This window comes from Arvicanthis niloticus, chromosome 26 (genome assembly GCF_011762505.2).
Source record: "Arvicanthis niloticus isolate mArvNil1 chromosome 26, mArvNil1.pat.X, whole genome shotgun sequence".
Taxonomy (NCBI): Eukaryota; Metazoa; Chordata; class Mammalia; order Rodentia; family Muridae; genus Arvicanthis; species Arvicanthis niloticus.
This window is the reverse complement of record NC_133434.1, coordinates 950,667-977,566: the sequence shown is the minus strand read 5'-3', so window position 1 is coordinate 977,566 and position 26,900 is coordinate 950,667. Positions and strand designations below refer to the sequence as shown.

Sequence of the window (26,900 nt, the reverse complement as noted above, 5' to 3'; positions counted from 1 at the left end):
TCTCTTGGAATGCTAAATTTATGACTTGGGAGGGCAGAAATAGGATTTTTATTTTGAGAGATGAAATGTTAGGGTAACATTTATTTTACCTCCTTTAATTAATCACAGTGAAGCATCTTTAAAAATACTTGTAGCCAACACCTGCTTTTGTTTATCTTAACATTTATAATGCTTGCTTTAGACTTAAAAACAATTCTCCAGGCATGGTACTATACTCCTGTAATCTCAGCACCCCAAAGGTTGAGGCAGGAGGATAGGAAGTTAAAGCCCACAAGGTCACAACTCGGTGATTCCAGGACTTAGGGAATGGAAGCAGGAGGATTAGGGGCTCAGTGCCAGCCTGGGCTATGAACAGCAAAATTAAAACTAACACGTTTCAGACAGAAATAAAGCATTACAAAGGAAGTGGTTGTTTGAACTTCTAGAAATAACTCTTTCCTTGAGCTTAATCATTTAGCATTCCCATTCCACTTAATGTTGTCATAAACTTCCTGGGAGTTTCATTGAGCTGTAATCTTTGTTCATTGATTGAATCTTAGTTCATTCATTTGAGCCTATTGTGAGGATTTCATGAGGTAAGAATGTGAAACTCAGCTGTCAAGGTGCCTACTCACTTGCTGTCCTCCTTAACCTGGCTTTTCATAACCCTTTTGTTGTTATTTTAACATTTTTGAGGAGAGGGAGAGAGATTGCATGTGTACCTACGTACGTACGTACGTGTGTGTGTGTGCGTGTGTGTGTGTGTGTGTGTGTGTGTGTGTGCGTGCGCAGCAGGAATCAGTTCTCTTTCAGCATGTGGATCCCTAGGGATTACACTCAACAGCAAGTGTAGGAGAGAAAATCTTGAAGAAGAAACCAAATCTCACTGTGTAGCCCTGTCTGGCCTGGAACTCAGAGATCCACCTGCCACTGCCTCTGCCTCAAACTTGAACTTGTGATCCACTTGCTTTTATTTCTCTTTGCTAGAATTACAACTGTATGCCACCAGGCCTGGTTTATACTTTGTGGGGATGGACCTGGGCCTTGACCATGCTAGACACATTCTCTATCAACTGAGATATGGCCCTAGCTGTCTGTTGCTTATTTTTGAGCTTTTAAAGTTTGCAAACCACAAAAGAAAGTAGCCAAGCATATTGTCATGAATCACTTCCAAGGTCAAAAGAAGAGCAGAGCCATACCCTCTTTCTGTTTTCCAGAAGTAACTGTGCCCCAGCTTTTACATATTTATTCTTTGCCTTTCTTTGTAGTCTTAACAGATGTCCTCATTAAAATTTCTTTTCTTTTCTTTTTTTTTTTTTTTTAAGATCCATGTAAATAGAGTTACTCAATGTATTCCTATTTGGTGTCTTTCACTAAGCCTGTTTTTGAGAGTTGTTTGTACTGAGCATAGTTGTGGCTCATCAATTTCTGTTGCTGTTCTGTATGAATAAAACCACAACTTACTTTGCCCTTGGACACTTGAGTTGTTTTCACTTGGAGTTAAGATGTGCTTTCTCTCTGTGGCTTTACTAAAAATTTTGTTTTCTTAGGCTCTGGTGATTGAACCCAGGCCTCTAGCATGCTAAACACGGACTCTATGGTTGAACTAATCAATAGACAACCCCCAAAGGATTTTTAAAATTTTACGTATATGAGTGTTTTGCCTGCATGTAAGTATGTGCATCCTCTGCCTGGTGCCTTGTGAGGCCAGAAGAGGGTATAGCTAGTTATGAGCTGCAGGTGATGCTGGGACTTGAGTCCTTTGCAAGAACAAGTGCTCTTAACCACTGAGCCATCTCTCCAACCTACCCCTTACTCTCTTAATACTGTCTCTTTAAGAAGTTCTGCTTTCCATAGGTATCCAACACATATCATACAGATAGTGAGCCTGCTGTTATTGTCAGAGTTGGCTTGTTATTTCTATCTCTAACTGGGGTGGTGCTGGTGGATGTTGAGTCCAGGGCTTATACCTGCTAAGCAGGGGCTTTCTGACTGACATAGTCTCAGCCCTTTCATTTTTTATTTTGAGGCAGGGTCTTGATGATAAAGTACCCAGGTCAGTCAGCCTTTTCCTGCCTCAGCCTCCTGAGCGCTAGAATTATAGTTCTGTGCCACCAGATGTCTTTTCCCTTTGCTCCACTGTGCTACTTTTGTTAATTTTTTTTTAAGTTGTGAATCTGTTTTAAATTTCTTATGTTCCATTGACCTTTCTGCTCTTGCTCTAAGTAATAAGTTTTACACTTACTAGAATAAGCCCTCGCAATTTGGTTATTTTCTCTATTTTTTAAACTTTCTTTCTTTGTGTGTTTACTACATGTCACCAAAAACATACCTGTTGGAATTTGTTTGGGATTGCACCGAGTTTATAGATTAATTTGGGAAATACCAAATTTGACATTTCCTCAATTGTAGTTTGATATTGTAAAGTTGTCTTTTTGTCCAACAACTTTGCTTGTGTCCAAATTCAAATAATTTACTTGTAACTTTGAAATTTTTTTGGGGGGAGGTAGTATATTCTATGATTGGTGTCTGCTTTTTTTGTTTTTGTTTTTGTTTTTGTTTTAAATGGCCAGTGCATTAGAACATTTCTTCTTTTTTTCCTTTTTTATTAATTGTACTGGTTAGAGAACTCTAGTAAATGTTCTCTGTAGTTGAAACTGTTAGGCCTGGTAGAGTATCTTCTATTATTGGTCTCAGAATGAAGCTGTGGTTACCTTTTATATGATATTTACAGGTCTCACCTGCTATCAGATAAGAGGTCTTTGGCTGTAAACTTAACAAAAGTGCTTAGTATGAGTGTTTTTTTTTTAATGTGTATGGTTATTTCTCTTTTGTGCGTGCGCGCGCGCATACACACCCACACAACCGCAGTGCCTGCAAGGACCAGCAGAGGGTGTCACATTTCCCAGCATGGAGTTATAAATGGTTGTGAGCCATTGTGGAGTTGCTGGAAATCAAACCTGGATCCTTTAGGAGAGCAACCAGTACTTTTAACTGAGCTGAGTCTCCAGCCCTGTGAATGTCTTTTATTTCTCTTCCCTCAAACTATTATGTCTCAGAGTCCTCCTTTCACCCCCTACTTTGTTTACTTACTAGTTTGGATTTGATTTGCTAAAGATTTGTTTAGGATTTCACCTCCATGCCCCCAAAATGGGTTTGACATATAACCAGTCAACCAAAACGAGCCTTCATATTTCTTAATTTTCAGCTATGTGGAGTTTTTTTGTCTGCCTTTGCTGTTTTAAGCTTAATTGTATTGTCAGAGTATTTGTGGTCTGTTTGATTGTTGTCTTTGAAATTTCTTGAAACATGCACCTTTAAAAATTACTTATTTTTATTTTATGCATTGCTGTTTTGCCTGCATGTCTGTCTGTCTGTAGGAGGGTGTAGGATCCCCTGGAGCTAGATTATAGACAGTTGTTAGCTGCCATGTGGGTGTTGGGAATTAAAACTTGGTCCTCTAGAAGAGTAGCCGTACTCTTGACCTGAGCCATTGCTCCAGCCCCTAAACATGCATTATTAATGATAATTTTTTTCTTGTGTTCACAAAGAGAAGGTATACATTTTGTTTATATAAGTTCTAATCTTGTTTTTATGTCGTTTGGATTATTATTCTGTATATGTGTGTGGGGGGGTAACTGAAAAAGGCATATTTTTAAAATTTTTTCATTTAAGATTTATTTTTATCTCTGTGTATGCGTATATACACCATGTGTGTACAGGTGCCCAAGGAGGCCATTAGAGAGCATTAGATCCCCTGGAGTCATGAAGCACATGTGAGCGTTGGACATAGGTGCTGGGAACCAACTTGGGCCCTCTGGAAGAATACTAAGCACTTTTAATCACTGGGGCATCTCTCTAGCCCTGCCACCTCTGTGATTTTTTTTTTTCTTTTTCTTTTTTCTTTTCTTTTTTTTTTTTTTTACTAACCTCTCCCCTTTATTCTGACAAGTGTTGCTTTCTCTTTCTGGAATAAAAAAAATTCCCTCATAATTTAAAAACTCAGCTTACTTATTAATATTTTTGCCTTTATCAGTTTTAAGAAATATCTATTGCACATGTACATATGCGTATATGTATGTGCATATTCATGCACGTGTCTGTGCACACATGTGCCAGAGGTCAGCCTCAAGTGTCATTTCTTAGGAGCTGTCCACCTTCTCTTGAGATAGGCTTCTAACTGGGGCCCTGGGTTTAAAGTCTAGTGTAGGCTGGCTAGTTGCTTAGGCCTCGGAATCCTAGCTTTGCTCCTCAGTGCTGGGACTACAAGCATGTGTTATATGAGGTCTCATGATTCAACAAGTGTTCCTCATGCTTGAAAACAAAATTCAAGAAAAAAGCTTTGACCAGAGAAAAGACCCACAGATCCTCTTCAAAGAATTATCTTATTCTAATGGCTAACCCCCTTAAACCTTCATTAACCAGAAAAAAAAAAAATAGGATCTTTTTGTTTTGTTTTTGTATCTTGAGACAATTTCTTTGTGTAGACTTGATTGTCCTTGAACTAGCTCCATAGACCAGATTGACCTTGAACTTACAGAGATCTTCATTCCTCTGCCTCCCAAGTGCTTAAAAGGGTGTCACCCCTCCTATTCCAAAATATGATTCATAAGGTAAAGGAGCTGGCAAGATGTCTTGGTGGGTATGGTGCTTACTATGCGAGCCTAGACAACCTGAATTTGATCCCCCCAAACCCACAAAGTTGGAAGGAGAGAACCAACCCTATTAAGTTGTTATTTGATTTCCACAGACCTTGCATGATATGTGCATACCCTCCACCACACAAGTACAACAACAACAATTTAAAGTGATAAATAGAAATTCTATTACAAACCTATTTTAACAACAACAATGAAAATTAAGATAGCTTAGTAGGAGAAGGTTCTTGCCACTGAGCCTTCATGACCTGCAGGACCCATGTGGTAGGAGGCAACAGACTCTGGTGTACTAGGGCACGTGCACATCTATCCACATACATATAACACATACATAAGCAAAAATGTTTTTTAAAAAAGATACAGTAAAACTGTTTGACATAAAGATCATGGTCTATTCCTGGTATTGAACATTTCAAATCACTTACATGAGTCAATTATTGACTGAGCCATCTCCCCAAACCCTCTATCAAGAATATTTTCATTCTTTAAAAAAAAAAAGTTTGTTGAATCTTGCCTTTAGGTGTTTTATTGCTAAAGTTATCTTAAAACATTGCCCCACTGAATGTTGCAATTTTTTTTCTTTGAGTCAAAAAGCCAGGTAGCCCAGACTGGTCTCATCATCTTTGTTGCACAGTGAGCTTGAGTCCTCCTGTCTCCACCTTTTGGGTGGATGTCACAGTGCCTGGTTTCTGTAGTGCTGATGATGACTCTGGCCTGGTGCACACTGGGTAAGTGCTCTATCCTCTGAACTCTTCCTCATTTGAAGTAACCATTTGACATACATTTAGGCAGTCATTTAAAGAACTTCTGGATATAACTTGTTCAAAAGTTGAAGGTGTTGGCATGGTAATTGGTTCATTTGAGGTTCTGCATAGTTAATCATAATGAGTTGAATTGCTGTGCAGGGTATTATGACAATGTAATTCCTGAGATGAATGAAAAATATGCTTCTGTCAATGCCTAGTCCATGGGGTTTGTGGGGTTTTTTTGTTTTCTGTTTTTTTTTTTTTTTTCCTTCCTGTGACAGGATTTCTCTGTAACCTTGGTTGTTCTGGAACTCACACTGTAGACCAGGCTAGAGTTCTGCTGCATCTACCTCCCGAGTGCTGGGATTAAAGACATGTACCACCATCACCCAGGCCAGTTTTAATCTATCATAATCTTCACTTCTTACTGGTTATATAGGTTTATTTCATAGTAGTTTACATGTCAGCCAAAAAATGAAAAAAATTTTTTAAATCACACAATTCAAAATCCACATCTTTGAGTTTGTAGTATATATATATATATATATATATAAAATGTATCATTTTAAAAGTTTAACTTTTTATTGTCAGCAAGAACATTTACAGTGAGCTTGGTCCTCATTGTTTTGTTTATGGATATATATTCATATGTTGGTGCATATGTGTGTGAGTGCATGTGTTCCTCAGTCACCTTCCACCTTGGTTTTTGAGACAAGGTCTCATTGGCTTGTCAAGTAGGCTAAGTTGACTGGCCAGTGAGCCCCAGAGATCTGTCTGTCCCCACATCTGTTCTGTGGGGTTTATACTGTATGCTAACCACACCTGTCACTTTTTTATGTGAGTTCTGGGGATCACACTTGGGTCTATATTCTATGCAGTATTAACATTGCTTACCAAGCTCTCTCAGCAACCCTCTTAAAATTTTAAGCACACAATATACTGTTCAGTATTGGCTAGGGTTAAATAGTGGATCTCTAGAATATATTAATAGTCTATAAAGAAACTTCCACCTGTTGCATAGCAACCTTTTCTCCCTTTCAGCCTCTAGTTACTGCAATTTTGATGTCTGTCTCTCTAATTTTACTATTTCGGATGACATACACTAGTGGACTGGTTCTGACTGGTTTATGCTTACGGAACACTGTTTCCCCTGCTCATTAATGTTGAGTTACATGGACAGTTTCCTCCTTCCACTCTCATCCACCCGCCCCTTTTTGGTTTTACTCTTGGTCTCCCTGCCATCACTCACCTAGCTATGGGATTACAGGTCTAAATTGATAGTTATCTCTTGTTTCCTTGTCCTTGTGACTGTAGCAGAGTGGGGTGCACTGCCTTGCTTGTTGGCTCTGCAGTGAGCAAGCAGCATGTCTCTTCCAGATCATGTTCTGGTTTCCCTTGGCTGTGTAGCCATATGTGAGATTGCTAGGTCTTTGTTAATTCTGTGTTTTCATTTTTGAGAAATTGTTAAACTGTTTTACACCGTGACTGTACATTTCACATTTCCATTAGCAGTGTGCAAGGTTCCAGGTTCTCTATATCCTTGGTAGTAGTTTTTTTTCCCCCTCAGAATGATTAGGTTTTGGTAGCAGGCATCCTGATTGTGTGGAGCAGCATCTTGCTGTGGTGTCGGTTTGCATTAATTGGTCCTATACCTAGTGATGCTGAATGTTCTTTCTGTGTTGGCTTTTTGAAGAAATGTCTTTTCAAAATGATTGTTTTCCAGCTAGACAGTTTTATGCTGTTGAATTTCAAGAGTTCTTTTTATTTTTCTGGGTGTGAATCAGAGCAGTGATTTGAAGTACTCTCTCCCATGTCTTTTCACTCTTGATTGACATAGTGTCCTTTGATGTACAATGTTTTAAAATTTGAGAAAGGGAAAATTTTCTATTTCTGTCCCATAGTTATCTGTTCTAATGTCATATCTGAGAAGTTATACCATGAAGCTTTTCATTTAAGGTTTCTGAGAGTTGTAGCTTTGAGCTTAAGTTTTCATAGTTTTGAGTTAATTTGTGTGAGAGTGTGCATACATGAATGCCTGAAGAAACCAAAGGAAGTTGTCTGTCTAGTCCCTTCCTCTGAGAAACAGGGTCTATGAGTCTGAGACTCACTGTTTCAGCTAAACTGGCTGGCGAGCTCCTGAGATCCACCTGCCTCATCCTCCCAAAGCTGGGTTACAGGTGTGAGCAGCTGTGTCCACGCTGGGGATAGACAGAGTACAAGTTCCTTTGCTTTCACAGTGTGTGCTCTCACCCACTGACTCATCTCAGGCCCTTGAATTTTTTTTTTTTGATATTTATTTATTTATTTATTTTGTTTTTTTTGAGACAGGGTTTCTCTGTGTAGTCCTGGCTATCCTGGAACTCACTCTGTATACCAGGCTGGCCTCGAACTCAGAAATCCGCCTGCCTCTGCCTCCTGAGTGCTGGGATTAAAGGCCTTCGCCACCACCGCCCGGCTGAATTTATTTTTATATGTAATTTAAGGTAGGGATCCAATTTCATTCTCACAAGACCATTTGTTTTAAAGAATCTGCCCTTTTCCTATTATATGGTCTTGGCAATCTTGTCAAAAATCAGTTGGCCATATATATTAAGATTTATTTCTGAACTGCTCCTTTCCAAGATTGTGAAATTCTATAATGACCTTTGTGGTGGCCTTTCTATTCTGTCGAGGTTGTGATGGGCGATTGCACTGAGTCTGCAGATTGCTTTGGGTAGTGGTGTTATCTTAACAGTATTAAGATCTTTTCAGTCTTGAGGATGAATTCAGGGCCACATGCAGTCTAAGCATACAAGTGCTAAGATCTTTAAATTAATTATTATAGTAATTTTGTAATTGACAGGATCCATCAGATTTTAGCTTATACTTTGCATTTTGGGTTTGCCAAATATTGTTCTTTAAATTGTCATCTCTTTTTATTCTGAAGCCTACTATGTTAAATTTAGGTTAAGAAAAGAAAAAAAAAATGCAGCTTGCAAATAGTGTGTGGCCTGTCCCTATTGTTTTTTGTCCTCACCATGTTAGACTTAACTGTAATTAAATTTTAGGTACATATTTTCATTTTCAAGTAATAGTTTTAATCTATAAAGTTATTACCAGATTTTGAAGAAATGAGGACATCTGACAGCAGGGGCCAAGTAGCAACAGCTCCTTAGTTGGCAAGGAAATGCTGTGCCCACCCATCCTGTTTTCTATTTGTTATGTATCCAGGCATCTGGCTTTTCAACCCTTGTTAAAAAGGAAGGAGGAGAGAGCTGGTTGAGAAATGCACTCTTGACATTTATAACCTGTGAGAAGTCTGTTCAAAAATGTGCATTAGATTCCTGAACTCAGCCCTTAACTCTACTGTTTTTTCTGAAATACACACACACACACACACACACACACACACACACACACCCTCTGTGTGTGTGTCTATGATACAGCATAATTAATACATTAGGCATACTAATTATACTAGTAAGAAATAAAGCAGGACAGTTTTAGCAATTCTGTAATCAAGATGGCATGAATATATCTTACTGAACTGAACTTGCCCTTTGTGATAGTTTAATACAGTATATGAAAGAAGAACCTAGGTTTAATGTACACCCAAAAAAATGAAGGAATGAAGGGAGAATGGATGGAGGGGAGGAGGAAGAAAGAAAAAGCAGGCTTGAGTTGCAACCATGTCTAGGTGGAATAAAGGTTATGTGAACAGTAAATGTTACTTGAGTATGCATGCTGTGGTGCTGGAACAGTTTGATGTTTGAGACAGCTACTAAATGACTTAGGTGGGTAGTGACATAGGACAAAGAAATAATTTGTGCCCTAGGTGTGGGGCAAAGTGAAATTTTATTTTGTAACTTAGAATGGTAAGCAATTCAGAACATGTGAATTGTTTATTTCTAGAATTTCCCATTCAGTTTTTTAGGCCACAATTCTCTGTAGATAACAGAAACCATGAAAAATGAAACTCTGAGTAATGAGCTGCTGGTAATTTTTCTCCTTCCACAGTGCATTGAATTGTTGAGCATGCTAGGCATGTGCCCTACCCTAAGCCATAATTTATAGCAGAGCCTTTGCTAACTCCTTTGTCCCTTTCTAACCAATATTTCTGCTTATTTTTACATGTTTGTTTTTTTCTTTAGTGCAACCTTGTTGTAGTTAGCTTTAACTGTCACCTGAGAAGAGAGTCTCTAAGGGATTTCCCATATCAGTGGGCCTGTGGACAGGTTTGTGTGGGATTGTCTTCTTGATGCTAATGGATCTGGGAGGGCCCAGTCCTTAATGGACTGCACTAGCCAGGCAGTCGGTCCTGGGCTTGGTAAAAGCCAAGCATGTGCTCGTGAGTAATCCGTGGTTTCTGCTGTACTTCCTAGGCTGCGTGTGAGTTCAGAGGTTAAAGGTAATTCTGCACGGAATAGCAAGCAGGCCTGCTTTTTCAGGTTCTTAGTTTCAATTCTTGCTTTGATTTTTTTTCTCAATGATGGGCTGTGATCTGGAATTGTAAGTCAAATAAATAGTTTCCTCCTGTAAGTTGATTTTGGTTAGAGTGTTTTTATCATAATAGAAGGAAACTAGAACAAATCTTTCCCACTATCTTTTATAGAAACTGTTAGAGAGAAAGTTATTTGAGGGTTTTTTTGTTTTGTTTTGTTTTTTTTGTTTTGCTTTCTTGGGATCTACATTAATAAACATCTTGTGTATTATATTGAATGATTATTCTTATGAATTGATAAAAGTCATAGAAGCTGAATGGTGTTTAGTGTTTTTTAAAGCAATAGAAATAATACTCAGGACAGATTAAAATATCTGTAGTATTGACATAAAAGATTGACTATAGACTCCCGGCCCGGAACACTGGTTCCTTCCAGTCTGGGCCAGAGCACTGAGCAGATCTTGGGTGGCAGCTCTGTCCCCAACCTTCAAGAACCCAGAGGAAGCAGGGATCCCAGGCGCTCGAACTCAGGCAGTATTTTAGGTAAGCAGTCAGCAGGGCCCGCCCTAAACAGGGAGTAACTGGGAACCAAAAGGACCCAGGAAGTCACTCCAGGCCCTGAACACTGGTTCCTTCCAGTCTGGGCCAGAGCACTGAGCAGATCTTGGGTGGCAGCTCTGTCCCCAACCTCCAAGAACCCAGAGGAAGCAGGGATCCCAGGCGCTCTAACTTGGACAGTGTCTTAGAAACTAGTTCCCAGATCTGAGGCCTGGATCAGACCTCTGCCAGGTCTGCCATTGTGTCGACCCCGGATTCCACCTGAGACATACTGGAAGGTCCACTCAATCCAGAGCCACAGAGGAACAAATGAACTTAGAGCTTCAGACAACATATCCTGAGATATTCTAAAGGAGACACTGCACCCAGAACAGCAGACACCTAGCTGGACTACTACCTTGGAGGCACCATATCCTGAGGCATCCTAGAGGTACCACTATAATCAGTACAGCTGGAAAAGATCACAGAGACATCTGGACCCTAGAAGATCAGACACAAGCTAGATAACTAGAAAGACAGGCTTCAGTCAGAGACAGCAAGTACAGGCAGCACTAGAGTTAACCAGATGGCAAAAGGCAAGAGCAAGAACATAAGCAACAGAAACCAAAGTTACATGGCATCATCAGAACCCAGCTCCCCCATCAGAGCAAGCCCTGAACACCCCATCACACCAGAAAAGCAGGAATCAGAATTAAAATCACTTCTCATGATGATGATAGAAGGCTTTAAGAAAGATATAAATAACGCTCTCAAAGAACTTAAGGAGAGCACTGGTAGACAGATAGAAACCCTTAAAGAGGAAACACAAAAATCCCTTAAGGAATTGCAAGAAAATGCAACCAAACGGGAAAAGGAATTGAATTAAACAGAACCATGCAGGATCTAAAAATGGAAGTAGAAACAATAAAGAAATCACAAAGGGACAATACTCTGGAGATAGAAAACCTAAAAAAAAGATCAGGAGTCATAGATACAAGTATCACCAACAGAATACAAGAGATGGAAGAGAGAATCTCATGTGCAGAAGATACCATGGAAAACATTGACACAACTGTCAAAGAAAATGCAAAATACAAAAAGCTACTAACCCAAAATATACAAGAAATCCAAGACACAATGAGAAGGCCAAACCTAAGGATAATAGGTATAGATGAGGGGGAAGACTCCCAACTAAAAGGACCAGTAAATATCCTCAACAAAATTATAGAGGAAAACTTCCCTAACCTAAAGAAAGAGATGTCCATAAATATACAAGAAGCTTACAGAACTCCAAATAGTTTAGACCAGAAAAGAAATACTTCCCGCCATATAATAGTCAAAACATCAAATGTACAAAACAAAGAAAAAATACTAAAAGCAGTAAGGGAAAAAGGCAAAGTAACGTATAAAGGCAGACCTATAAGAAGAATTACAACAGACTTCTCACCAGAGACCATAAAAGCCAGAAGATCCTGGACCGATATCATACAGACCCTAAGAGAACACAAATGCCAGCCCAGACTACTATACCCAGCAAAACTGTCAATCATTATTGATGGAGAAACCAAAATATTCCATGACAAATCCAAATTTACACAGTATCTCAACACAAATCCAGCACTTCAAAGAATAATTGGTGGAAAACTCCAACACAAGGAGGGAAACTATAACCTAGAAAAAGCAAGAAAGTAATCTTCCAAAAACCCCAAAAGAAGATAGTTACACAAACATATTTCCACGGATGTTAGCCCAAAAGCTTGGATTAGTGAAGACTCAACCCACAGACCACATGAAGCTCATGAAGGAGGAAGACCAAGAGGGGATGCCTCAGTTCTACTTAGAACGAGAAACAAAAATGCTCAAGGGAGCAAATAGGGAAACAAAACATGGACACATAGGGAGGGACCCAAGACTCCAGAGGTATATGTAGGGGAGGATGGCCTTGTCGGACATAGGTGGGAGAGGAGTTTCTTGGTCCCATAAAAAAAAAAAAAAAAATGAACACACAGTGGGGGGGGGGAATGATGTGAGGGTGGGGAGAGGATAGTGGGGGGGGGTAGGTGCAGTCACTGCCTCATAGAAGCATGAGGAGGGGGATGGGATAGGAGGTTTTTGGGTGGTGGGAGGAAGTAGGCTAAGAGGATAAAATCTGAAATGTAAATACTACAACCAATTTTAACAAGCGGGGGGAAAAAAAGTCTTCAGAACCAACATCTTTAAAAAAAATGTCAGCCCCCTGGGGGTGGGAAATTTTTTTTTTTTTCTTGATACTAAAACTTGTTCTGAGAATTGTATATTGCAGAATACACAGCCTTGGTGTATCTACTCATCAAGCATACTGAGCAGACCCGCCCAAACCTCTGATGTCCTGGAATTCCATCTGGATTCAGTGAAGACACAGCATTAGAGGCTTATCAACTTACTCTTCCCCCCAACCCCTCTTCTAAAATCTCAACACCCTTAATCAGCATGAAGAAGTTAAAGAAGAGTCAGCGCCCCTATTCCCTGAGCTTGGGGACTAATGTGGTTAATAATGGTCTGTCTTTCTAGGGACAAGTAGTGGTTTTGTTGGAACAGGGGGGATTAGCTAGGACTTATTGCATAGCCATAACCTATTGGTAGAAATCTGTATAATTATTATCAAGATGAAGTTATAATTTCTTAAATGGTACAAAATTTACTTTGATCTCAAATTTAAGATTTTCATTGGTACAAGCCTCTTATTAATATAAAAATGAGATGAATATTGATATGCTCATGGGCATTGTGCCTGTATAACACATTTAGGAATACAATGCCTAGACCCAACCCTTTTTTAACCTTTTTAACTGATTTGGGACACTTAACCTATGAGTTAAGGGACTATAGCAAATTCATATTTTTGAGTTTATTGTTAGGGTGTTTCCCATATTTTATTTAGAAATAGCTGAGAGGAGTGAACAGACAGCAGTCCAGGTTACCTTACATGGATAGTTGGTTTTCAAAACATCAGAAGTCCATAGAACTGACGCTACAAATATTTATATATTAATGTTCATATTGATTAGAGACCTGTCTGCTCCTGACAGCTTCCTGTCGTGGATTCTAAGAAGAAATTGAGCATCCTTGGAGTTATTCCAGTTGTGTGGTAACAGCCACTAGGCAAGAATTGCCTCTCTCCATCTACAGACAAATTACTGTCCAGAAAAGGACACACATGCAGAATAGTCGACTGATTATATCTGCCTAGACAGAGTAATCAGTCCTTAATAATCTCCTGCATCACCAAGGTCTGTCAGATGATTCTGGGCCAGAAGGCTGAAGATTTGATGCTCCAACATTCGGTAGTATAGGGGCTTTTCAGGTGTTAAGAGGTCTCTATAAATTGGCTAAGTTTTAGAAGCTATGCTTTGTGCTTCCCACAATTATAGTTAACTCAGTCATTCTGGATTTCTGATGGTGTTGAAAACTTACAGCTATTTACCATAAGAGAAAAGATTTGAGTGGATGGTCATCAGCTGACATTCATCCTAAAGCCAGGTTCAGAACTAAATGTTTTAGTTAGGATAAATCACAGAGGTGCTGGTTAGTCAACAAAAGGATGGATGGGGTATTAGGACTATCTTGTACCTCACTGGTACAAATTGGCATAATTATGCTCTAATTGTATTTTGAGAGAAAAGTTTCATTTTAACAGGAAGGGTGATGTGTAGGAGGAGTTAAGGTAGGAGGAGTACTGAGAGGAAGAAAAGGAGTAAGAAGAGGAGAAGGAGGAGAGGAGAAGCTAGGTGATGAAAGAGAGAAAGAGGGGGGAGACAGGGAGGCAGATATTCATGTATCTCCACCAGTCATAGATAGTTGTTATATCTAGGTTGATCAGTGGGTTACACCTCTGATTGAACAATTCCAAACTTATAACGCTTATGATTAACATTATTTAAAAAAAAATGTATAAATGCAAAAGGGAAAAGGGGGCATGGGATAGGGGTTTTCTAAGGGGGGGGATGGGGAAAGGGGATGGCATCTGAAGTGTAAATAAAATATCTAATAAAAAAAAAGATTGACTATAAAGCATGGACTCAAAGCCTGATAAGGTCTTTACGAAGCAGAATTGCTGTTTATGAATTTGTGTGCACAAATTCATATTTGTATTACAAATAGGGAATTGCTCAGTCCACTAAGAGCTAGGTCTAGTGATGGACACAAAGGCCATAGCAAAGCACATTAGGGTCAGATTGGCTTTAGTTTCTCAGTAGCAGTGCCCAAATCCCTCAAATTCTGAGGGAAAATGTAATTTCTAGCCACAATTTAGTGCTAATGTACATGACCCATAAAGTGCATACATAGAATAAGAAGCCTGTTTAGATGTTATGTTTGAAATTTTCAATTTTTAGGTGTTTTCTGAGAAAGCTGCCAGCTCCTACAACGGAAGTCAGGTAAGAAAGACAAAACAGTGAGGAAAGCAGAAAAAGCACTCTCGAGGACTAACACTAACTACGTCAGGGCTGGAAAATAGTGGCTCCTGTTGAAGTAGGGTTGTGGAGAGAGGGTGGAGTGTTGGCTTCAGGAAAGAGAGAAAAGAAGAGCAGGAGACCTCAGTATGTGCACTGCAGAGCATTCATGGGCCTTTCTGGCAGTCTCCGGTCTTTGTTTTGGGTACCAAGCAGGTAAAAGGAAAGATACAATTGGTAATTCCAGTGTGGTGGTACAGATAAGAATGTTGCACAGGGCTCATAGATTTGAATGTGTAGTCATCAGGGAGTGGCACTATTTGAGAAGGCTTAGGAGGTGTGGCCTTGTTGGAAGAAGTGTGTCACTGGAGGTGGGCTTTAAGGTTTCAAAAGCTCAAGCCAGTCCCAGTTTTCTGCCTGTGTACAGATCAGGATATAGAACTCTCAGCTATTGCTCCAACATCAGATGCCTGCATACTGCCATGTTCCTGCCATGATGATAATTGAATAAGCCTCTGAAACTCTTAGCAAGCCCCCAATTGCCTTGATCATGACGTTTCTTCACAGCAATAAAACAGTAACTAAGACATCTTGGAAGAAATATATACCTAAGTATGGGCTGGAGAAATGTCTGCAGCAGTTGAGATCACAGACGGTTGAACATACTCAGGTTCAATTCTCAGTATCCACATGGTGGCTACGATTATCTGTAATTCCAGTTCAGATGATTTGACACTCTTTTCTGGCCTCTGAGGGTATCAGGCATGTATGTGGTCCACAAAATACATGCAGACAAAACATACATGCATAGAAAAAGAATTTTAAAAACAAATTGTGGGGCTGCAGAGATGGCTTGGGTTAAGAGCACTGGCTGCTCTTGCAGAGGACCAAAGTGTAGATCCAGGGAGGTGGCACAATGGGTAAAGAGATGCTAAGGGCTGAGCCTGACAGTCCCACTTCAGTCCCTGAGACTCAAAAGGTAGAGGAGCTGACTTCTGTAAGTTGTCCTTTGATTTCTACATGTGTCATGGCACAAACACCCTGTTCCACAAATAAAACATGACTTCTTAAACTTAAAAAAAAAATTATTGTCTAGTCTTAAAAAACCAAGAAAAATGCTAAGGGTGTTTTAAGACAAGAGGAGGTAAACAGCAACTGAACGACTGACAGCCTTCAGGTACAACCTCTGAGGGTTGTTCTTGTGTTGGCCGGGGGAACTATGTATGTGTCTAGTATATTGATCCTACCTTGTTTCTCAAACCATGTATGTAAGAAAGTCATTTGGCAAACATTACAGTTTTCAAAAAAGAAGATTGTCATCCTGTGTAGATTTCCTTCTTACTTATTTAGTCATTTATTTTTGCATAGATTTCCTTTAAAAGATGTTTCTTAAACTAAAGTGTATGTATGTCTGAATTTGTGCCACATACACACAAGTGTCTGTGGAGGTAAGGAGAGGGTATTGGATCCTCTGGAGTCGGAATTGCAGTGGTTGTGCAGTGGCTGCCTGAGGTAGGTGCTAGAACTCTGCATGAGCATCAAGTACTGTTAAATGTCTTTTCAGCACACATGTCTTATTTATGGATATGCTGATATACACACTAATGCTGTGTTGACTTAGAAATCACTGCTGACTGTAGCTTAGGGAAATATATAAAACAAAATTCAAGAGCTCTGGACTTAGAGCCTGATTCTGTTCTGGGAATCAGAACAGAATTGATTACCTGCTATATGCTAGGTACTATTGCTAGATAGAAATTAGAAAGAGTTATTTAAGTTTAGTGCTGATGTGGCAGGCACATGAGAGAGGCTAGGAGGAGCCTTTCCTTGGATTGGACTGAAACAGTGTTTGAGGGTATCCACTGAGCAGAGTCCTGAAAGTGAACACACATCTGCTTTAGGAAGACCAGAGAAAGAGAATCACAGGTGAGGATTTGGAACAAGGCACCTTGGCTTGGGCCTAAACTGAAAATGGTCTGGACCATGTAGGAATGGACTCAATCAGGGACTGTCCCCCTGTGGGCCTTGTAGGTCATAGTCATGTTGTTAATTTCTTGGAACTAACTAGTGTTTCTGGGACCCAGAATTGGGTGGAGACAGGATCCTGGAGGGCAAAGACTGACCAGCTCCCTGGTGGCCACCTGAATAGCAGAGCTAAAGTGTTGTACTGTCTGCCGAGTAGGGGTGTTCATGTGTGTCTTCATTCTTAACTTATTCCTTTTATTATTGCATGTATGTTTTCCTGTTCCTCTTTATGCATTTATTTAGTAGTTAGGTGGCATGTACCAAGAAAGGCTAATTAGTGGCCCATTCGGCAAGCAGCAAGCATACAGACTTATGGAGTGTATTAGCTTTATTACTTTATTTTTTTAATTGCTGATAATTACAGTAATGCACATGGGCGTTGGTCCAAGACAGGGAGAATTATTGTTTGAAAGCAGATCTGGTGCATGCTGATGGTGCAGTCTATTTACTTTTAAATTTAAATGCTACATAAATCATGAGAAAGATGTCTTTTGACTTGTTTGAACTTGAAGAGGGTGGAACACATTCATATATTTCTTATTCTCCCAGTTTTAATCTGACATTAAAAGTTAAAATTTATTAATCAAGATTTCTATATAATATTGCTTGCAGTTAGGGAAATATGTAACAGAACTGTTTAAACATTTAATTTCTTTTTTAAAAAGTGAACTATGAAAATCATTTAGTCATTTTAAAAAATATCTTTTTTAGTTATAAAGAAAGACAGAGATTATTCACCCAAGAATTTCTTGCCATTCAGTATCATAGATGCTTAGAAATAAAGAGTTAGGTTTGTGGCCTCCAGTATTTGTTTTTTATAATTTTTAAAATATTTATTTTGTCGACAGCAGTGTGCATGTGGCAACCAGAGGACCACTTGAGAGTCTGTTCTAACCTTTCATCATGTGGTCCTCAGGGATCAATTTAAGCTTAGCAGCAGGTGACTTTACCTTTCACCACCTCACAAGCCAACAAGGATGGTTTGGATAGAGAAGGTTGCAGTTCACATTATAAAAAGACCATTTTTTTAAAAAAGGGCTACCTACTTACCAGTGATGTCATTTGTGACTTTTAAATAACAAAGTGTGAAAAGAAGGTGTCTCAGAATTCTGGACACTCAGTCTAGAGAGAAGGCTATAGACTGAGTATAGTATAGAGTGAACTGTCGCCTTATATACAGTGTATATAACATTGGTGCAAGATGTTCTGCGTCCCCTACCCCAGCTTTTAGTCATGGTGCAGTGTTGAAGGTTGAACCCAGGACCTCATGCAGTTTATTAGGCAAACATTCTGCCAGTTAGCTCTGCCATGTCTCTGTATTTCTCATTTTTTAGAATGTCACCAAACATGTGTTGTAAACCTTATCTCCCTAGTAGGTGTCTGGGGAACTTTTGATTTAAAGCATCAGTAAAACTAATCCTAGGACTGAAGAGATGGCTGCTCTTGCAGAAGACCATACTCAATTTCCAGCACCCACATGGCAGCTGAAAATGGTCTTTTACTCCAATTCCAGGGGGATCTGACCCCCCCCCCCCCGTTTTCTGGCCTTTACAGTTAATGTATGTGCATGGTGCACAGACATGCATGTAAGCAAAAGATGCATACACGTGTGAAAATAAATATAAAAATGATCCTTCTTGAGAAATACTCAGTGTTTCAAAGCACATGAATTAGTTTTCTTACCCCTTCCTAGCTGTATTAATAAGTGAACCAATGTGGAACCAGTTTCAAATCTCTGATACACTGCCATTCATATTAAGTCTTGACACTGTAAATATATGTTTTGGCTAAAACAGAATGTTGGGTAGTTTCTCAATGCTGGTAAAATTTCATTTCAATAGAATTATCTGATAAGTGGAATATTTTAAGAAATACGATTTATAAGAACTTAGAAGATGCTTGCAATTACTAGATTGTTAGTGATTCAATTCATATAAAAACAAAACACCCTAGAGCATCAGATCATCCAGAGGCTGCTTATAACGTAAGAGGATTGCCAGGCTAGTGTTTGGATATTCTGTAGAAAACCCTCCATCATTTCTATAATGTGACTCGCGAAGAATAATTTATCTCGAACACATTGCATTATGAAATATTTAATCCATAGCATCTCCTAGGCGTTTGTTACTTGAAATCATTTCTCTCCTTTAAGATTTAAGTACATTCATTCCTGTACATTCTCTCTAATCCTGCACATGCAGCTCTTAGTAACAGCCTAAGGAATGCTAGTACTAGCTGGAGAGTTAAAAGATTAAGCCCAAGTCCACACAATTTAGATAATACTATATTAATATAAAAGCCCGTTGGCTTCCTGATCTCTGCAGCTAGCTGGCATGCTTTGCAGAGTTTGGCAAATGGCCATTGTGTCATCATAGGGAAATGTGATTCAGTGAGTTTCCAAGAGGTATTCCTTGAGGAAGTTTTGGGAAAGTAGACTTTTATCTGTTATAGTGTGAAAAAAGGCCTTACCCTTTAAATTGTAGGTTTCTTACCTATTTTAATAAAAAAAAAATTCCCTTATATTGCACCAAAGTAAAAAAATTAGAACATGGAGAAGGATTAACTTTTCAAGATTTTGTAGCTAAAAAGTAGACGGAAGGATATCAAGAAAACCAATTGGGGTGAATATGATCAAAGTATTTCATGTATATGTGTGAAGTTTACAAAAAAAAGTTAAAGCATAAAGGCATATCTTTTAATGCTGCTGTTAAAGTTGTGTGTGTGTGTGTGTTGTGTGTAGTGTGTATGGTGTTGCAGCCATAGTGCTTGTGTTGGGGTCAGAGAACAACTTTGTGGACTCTTATACAGGCTTTGGGTATTGAACTTGGATCTTCTCACTTGTGTGGCAAGCATTGCCAATTGAGCCATCTTACCATACCCTGTAATATCTCAGTCTCAGATGTATGTGCCTTGGTAGTAGAAGCAGGTTCATGTTGACCTCACTTGTGAATCAGCTGGAAAGTGGTTCAGAGCCAGGAAACAAGCAGCTCTGGTACTTTTCTTTAAAAATGGCAGGGCTGTTCATATATATTTTTATGACTGAGTTCCCACAAAATAGAGTATGGAGCAGTAATGCAACCTGTTTTTTTTTTTAAATCCATTTCCAACTTTAATAAATAAAAAAAAAGTCTTTTAAACCAGTTTGATGCCAGCCTGTGTTTTGGAAAGATGGATAAACACACACGGGACCCTCGTGTGTTCTTCACTTGATTGTCTCTCATTTCAGCCCAGTTGTGTGTAATTGCAGCTGGAGAGAGCAAAGTATTCAGGAGCACAGTGATAATGGCTCTTGTTCTGCACCAGGAATTGCACATAGTGCTTTTGTACATTATCTTAATCCCCAAAACAGGTCTGAGAGGAGTAGGCATATTAGTAGCCTTGTTCTTCAGGTGAAGAAATTTAAATCCTGATAATGAGTTTTATAAATTCTCAAGCTCCTTTTGTATGATAAGCAGTATTTCAAACACGTATTAAAATTTATTTTAAAACAACTATTTATTGAAAGTCTGTTATATTTCTTTGGTGAATATATAAGCTCATGCAATATCATAAGATTTTGTTTTGCTTTAAATAACATATGTGCTTGTGGAGGCTTGTGGAGGTCGAGGGCAGGCTTACATAGGAACATGGATATGCACTCTTAGGGAAGCCAGAGGCTCACTTCAGGTGTTATTCTTCTGTAATTAATGTGCCCTGCCCCACTTTTTGAAGCAGGGTTTCACTAAAACCTGAGCTCTCCAGTTCAGTTTGTTAGGAATCTTCCTATTTACTTCCCCACTGCTGGGGTTACAACCCCTTGCTGTTGCACAGCCTTTTTCATGCTAGCTGTTAAGCTCAGATCCTCATGCTTACAAAGCAGTCACTTTGTTAACTAAGCCATCCTTCCCGATTTGGCTGTCCCCCACTCCAACCCCCCTAATCTCACACTGTAGCCTACACTGGCCTTTGAATTTGGTAATCTCTTAATTCATTGGTAGGAGAGAACTCATGAAGATTGGCCTCTGACCTCCACATATGTGCCATGGCACGTGCATGCACACACCTCCTCCACACACAGTGAATAAATGTAAAATATCAACTGTGATGCCATTATTAAAAATATTTCTATGTCTATAAATGTGTGCCTACTTGTGTGTACACCATATACATGCAGAGGCTATAAGAGGGCGTCCGATCACCTAAAGTTGCAGTTATAAGCAACAACATGGGTGCTGGGAACTGAACCCAGGTCCTGTGTGAGAGCAGCAAGTGTTTGTAACCATTAAGCAATCTCTCTGGCCTCTTCAAATGTTATTTTTAAAGACAAGTTTGTCTTTTTTCCCTCCTCTTATATTGCCTAAGAGCTCTGTTAATTTTTATCAACTAGTTGAATTGTTTGAATTTATAGGTCAAGACCCCTTGAGGGTTGTTGAATGACCTTTTCACAGGGGTTGCATATCAGATACCCTGTATATCAGATATTTGCATTATGATTCATAATAGTAGTAAAACTATAGTTATGAACTATTAATGAAATAATTTTATGGTTGGGCTGTCACAAAATGAAGAACTGTATTAAAAGATGAAAGCATTAGGAAGATTTGAAAACCAATGTTCTAAACCATAGTATATCGGTTGGTTACTTTCCTGCCTGACAAAGACAATTTAAGAAAAAAAGAGTATATTTTTGGTTAATGTTTTGAAGGCATAGAACATTATGATTGGTACCATGTGGTGTTAAGAGTAGCTCTAGGTGAGCTGGAGAGATGTCTCAGTGATTAAGAGCACTGACTGCACTTCCAGAAGTCTTGAGTTCAATTCCCAGCAACCACATGGTGGCTCACAACCATCTGAAATGGGATCTGATGCCTCTACTAGCTATCAGGTGTACATGCAGACAGCATTCATATAAATAAATGTTTTAAAAAAACAAAAGTAGCCGGGCGGTGGTGGCGCATGCCTTTAATCCCAGCACTTGGGAGGCAGAGGCAGGCGGATTTCTGAGTTCGAGGCCAGCCTGGTCTACAGAGTGAGTTCCAGGACAGCCAGGGCTACACAGAGAAACCCTGTCTCGAAAAACCAAAAAAAAAAAAAAAAAAGTAGCTCTCGCTGTTGACAGCAGGATTTTGGGACTTGGGATTATATTGGCTTCTCAGTCAGGAAGCAAAGGTAAATGCTGTGCTATGCCATCTCTGTTCAAACTCTGACACCCCTGCCTCTGAAATGTGCACACGGTTGGTATGACCTCCTAGACATGCCTAGAACTGGCATCTAAATATCAAATTGACAGATTTAGCCAGTCACACTTAACAGTAACCAAAGTGTTCCATATGTGTAATATCTGTCATATGCTGTATTAGGACATTTGCTTTTCAGGAGTTGAGTATGCTCTGATAATCGCTACTGGTTGTCTGATCTACAAGAGTGTCTTTTTCCTTCCCTCACTCCTTTTACTCCTCTCCCCTTCTTTGAGGTAGGATCTAGCTGTGTTGCCCACCCTTACCTCAAGCTTTTGGTTCAAGCAATCCTTCTACCTCAGCCTTCCCAGGAGCTGGGATATAGGTACATGACAGCAGCTTGTCTTGTCTTTTTGACAGATTGGATTTGTAAAATTGAAACTATGCCCTCCAGAGTGGGATCTAGGCAGTTTCATCAAGATTAAAACAAAACCACTTGGTTGTGTTGTTGGTTGTGCATGCTGATTGGGGGCTGGGATCTAGCCCACTGACTGTGTGTGCTGATTGGCTGCTGTTTGACAAGCTACATCAGCTCTCAGTCCTTTGACTTTGAGTGTTTTAGGCCTTAAGTAAAAGTTGACAATACTGCAGGATTCTCTTATGCCCAGCTGTGGAATTTATATCTTACATAACCCATAGATAAAGTACAGGAGCCTGTGTTGACACAGCTTATGCAAATGATTGCTCTGGTTTCCCCCACCAATGGCCTTTTCCTGTTCCAGTATTCTGTTCAAGCTCCCATATTGATTTGTTGTTTGTGCCTGATCTTTCCTGATTTGTAGCAGTTCTGGTTTTTTTGTTTTTGTTTTTCCTGATTTGTTTCCTTTACTGTCTTGTTGCTGGTGAAATTTACACTAGTGTCCGATTAGTGTTTTCACTCCAGTTGTCTTCCTTTTGTGATTAGCCATAGCCTGAGAGAGATTTTTTTCTTATCATTTTTTAAAATTTGCATATAATATAGTTTAATTATATCTTTTCTTTTTTCTTTCTAGATTTATTCCCAACTCAACTTCATGTTTTTTCTCCTAAGACAAATATATTGAAGTGTGCTCAGAATGGAATGTATTTCACTTTCTTTTGATAAGTAAATCTTTGATGAAAAGTTTGTGGACATATATTTAAATTCTTATATTTATATTTAGAGATTGGGTTTCACTGGCTGTCATAGAACTCTGTATAGATCATGCTGATCTCAAACTCAAAGAGATCTGTCTGCTGCCTCTGTCCAAGGTGTGTGCCACCACTGCCTGGTGATCATGAAGGTTTATTCAATATTTGAAGAGAAATAAAATAATATCTTCAATTTTTTTTTCTTTTTGAAAAGGGTATAAGAACATTTGAATAAGAGTGTCTTTTATCACTAGCCTGTAAGCCTAGCTAGATGCTGCAGAGATCTGTTTCACTCTTTATGAGAACTGAGCTGTTGGCTCTAAAGTGGTAGAGTGTATCATTAAGCAGTGCCTTTCCATCTAAGGAAACCTCACTTCCACAGCTGTAGGAGAAAACCCTGCCCTTGGGGAAGATGCTACCAGTTCAATAGGCTCTTTATTAAACTATAAGGCCAGATTTGATTTGGGGGCAGTAGCTTCAGTGAGGAAAAAAAATAACTGCTACATACCAGCTCTGAGGTAGGAGAGCTGCATCTGTCCCAGAAGCTTTAAGAAGGGAGACAGTTTATGAGCTGCACTCAGGGATTGGGCTCCTAAGGTGATATTAAGGGCAGACTTGTTGCAGACCCAGACTTACATGTTTCAAACATTGACTGAAAATGCTTCAAGCTTCTACAGATTATTAGGAGCACTGTCTACTAAGTTGAATTCCTTTCCTTAGATAGCTGAATTCTTTCTGAGCCAAATTAATAAAATGGGATTTCTTATTAAGAATGAATTATTAAGTGGAGACACTGGCCAGGAAAGCAGTTGATGCAGTTTGTTTTCAAAGCCTTGAAAGTGCTGCCGTGTGCAGAGATTACAGGGACTGGCTTAAGTGCCAGCATGTGGGCAGGGGCATTAATTTTCTTTTGTAGAGGATTCCAAGTTCACAGGATATCAGAAGTGCTGACTTGGCAGTGAAGTCCCATTTGTAACATGTTAGTTTAGGAAGCAGATTGATTTATATGTTGAAGTAATGGGTCAAGGCGCTGTCGGTGCTTAAGAAAATGGAGAGCACATTAAATAAGAGCATTTCCAAGTAAAGCAGTACAAACATCATAGAACGGTGACCCTGTCACACTCTAGGGGAGGTCAGGGTATGTTTGATTAGTTGATTCCTACATGTGGCCCATAGAGGCTTTTTATATTTCAGAGGATACTGTCTTGAGAGTCTCTCATGACCACAAGGATTAATCTTTCTGAACTCAGAAGTGAATCACTGTATCCTATTAGCTGTCTGGATTGATTCCAGTTACTCTCTTTCTTGGTGGTAACTGATGTGAGATCTGGCTGTTTTGCTCTCCTTCCTGTTGCTTTAACCTTTGATATTTTAGACTCTTTAGGGAAGATAACACTGACCATCTCACTGCAGAAATCAAATGCACTTACACTGATGTATTGACCTCCGCGGTTGACCCATTAACTGAGCATTTATACAGTTGAAACTCCTGTGGTCTTCTAGCCAAAAACCATAATGAGTAACATGTGGAACATAGTCTTGGCTGATAAATGCACTAGAGTCGACCATTTCAATGTTATAGCTCAGTGAGCTCACACAACTAATCACTTCTTACCCCTGTTCATGCTGAGGACTTAAGAGTCAAACGCTTCCCCTCTCTTTGCAGCCTCCCGTATGATTCGTTGTGATACCCTAAATCCTATTTGTTTTGTAGGTGTCCTCAATGTTAGATTCATATAAGGGCATATGTAGTTGAAACATTGCTAAGAATTCTTTTACTTTTTCAAATTTGTTTTTTCTTTTTAAAATTTCATTTTAATTTTATGTGTATGGGTGTTTTGCTTGCATGTAAATCTGTGCACTACATATATGTCTAGTGCTTGCAGAGGCCAGATGATGTCCATTTCCTGAGAACTGAAGTAAGAAATAGTTGTGAGCCACTATGTGGGTGTTGGGAGTTGAACCTTGATCCTTTTAACTGTTGGTCCATCTCTCTAGCCTCTCAGTGTTTATTTTTTTCTTACAATGCTTACTTTATACATTAAGCTTTTATTATGGCATGAAAAAAAGCATGTATACTGTTCAGTGTACTTCATAGTTTTAGGCATTCACTGTGGGTCCAGGAACACAACTTCCATGGATAAAGGACTACTGTAACACTATGTACACAGATGCTTGTGTTCTTCAAGGGCACATTTCTTGAAAAGAGCCTTGCCTTTACTAAATACTATTTCTCGACTATTTCTGAGCCATTACTGGTTAAGGTCTTGTCAAAAAACATGGATATTGCCAAAGAATGGCTGGAATAATTTTTATACAGAATGAGATAAATTTGTTTATGAAATACTTCCATCCCTTTTTTTCTATTTGAAAAGGTTAGGATCTTACTTTGTTGAGCAGACTGGTTCCAAACTCGTGGACTTCCACTTCAACCTTTTGATGAGTCGGGACAATAGACACATACATAACTTATGAAATTCTTTTCAGGCCGGGCGGTGGTGGCGCACGCCTTTAATCCTAGCACTTGGGAGGCAGAGGCAGGCAGATTTCTGAGTTCGAGGCCAGCCTGGTCTACAGAGTGAGTTCCAGGACAGCCAGGACTACACAGAGAAACCCTGTCTCAAAAAAAAAAAAAAAAAAAAAAAATCCTTTTCAGTGTTCTGTTTCCATGACTGAGGCTGCCACATACTGAATATTGCAAACTTTGTTAACCACTTTTGTATTATTATGCTGTAACAAAGTGAGACAATCAGCTTTTTTTAAAAAAGAAGTGTTTATATTGCCTTACAAGTTTGGCGGCTTCAGTTCCTGCTCTGTTTCTTCAGCCCTGTGACTTTTGAGCCTCTTGCTGTGAATGCATGAGATAAAATGTGGTTTTTCAATATTCCCTTCAGGGAATACTGCAAGTAACCTTAACTTAATGCCTCTTCCTATTCTTCATATCCAATCTATCACCATGTCTTACTGTTTTCTTTCTGTGATCGTGAGTCTCTTCTTACTGAAGCTTAGCCCAGGCTACCACTGCTTTTCTGTTGGACCATGCACTTCTACGTTCTGAGCCCTTCCCTTACTTACTTACAGCCTGCTTTTACTCTGTAATCAGCAGAGAGACATTGGGAACTGGAACTCTGTGTTTAAATCTCTCAACACTCAGTGATGAAGGCAGAGATTCTTCCAGTGCCAGACTGTAGACTTGGCTCTACTGCTTCCTTTATTAGCCCTCCACTCTAACCGCAGTCACAGTCTTCCTAATGTTCGCTGTGTGCTGTTATTTTCCTCTTTAGGAATGTGAATCTAGTTCCTTTTTTAGTGAATTTTGACTTGATACTAGATGGGGTACTGAGGAAGTATACTCATTAACTATAGTTGCTTGGTGGAGATTTTGTAATTGTATGAATGAATTAAGGAAATTATTTGGAGCTTTAGCTAGTCTCTGCTCTCATGATTTGCGTGTGAAGGAATGAATGGCTTGTATTAGACTAGGTGGTAGTCAGGTTTGGGATATTCTTTGCGTGTGAAGGAATGAATGGCTTGTATTAGACTAGGTGGTAGTCAGGTTTGGGGTATTCTAAGTGCTCAGTAAAGGTTAGTGCTCACCTTCCTTCATCATATATACCCACAAGTCATTTTCAAGTTCTGGCATTTCTGCAGCACAGGTTTGTTTATATAAAGTACCACAGGCATATCATCTCAACCACTTAGGAAGCTGAGCCATGAAGAGTTAAAGACCCGCTTGGGCAAAGTGAGTTTTAAGACAAGCCTGAGCAACTTAGCAAGAT

At 39.3% G+C, this 26,900-nt stretch overlaps 1 protein-coding gene across 5 annotated transcripts in view; it reads left to right on the top strand.

Moving 5' to 3' along the window:
* Aplp2 (amyloid beta precursor like protein 2) overlaps nt 1-26,900 on the top strand; it is a 68,247-nt gene that overhangs the window by 6,263 nt on the left and 35,084 nt on the right. Inside the window, exon 1 of one of the 5 annotated variants that reach the window (XM_076924575.1) lies at nt 14,736-14,755. The exons of the other annotated variants lie outside the window; for them this stretch is intronic. The gene's annotated coding sequence lies outside the window, so the exon portion shown is untranslated. Of the gene's footprint in view, nt 1-14,735; nt 14,756-26,900 lie in introns of those variants that run through there. 5 annotated transcript variants of the gene reach the window in all.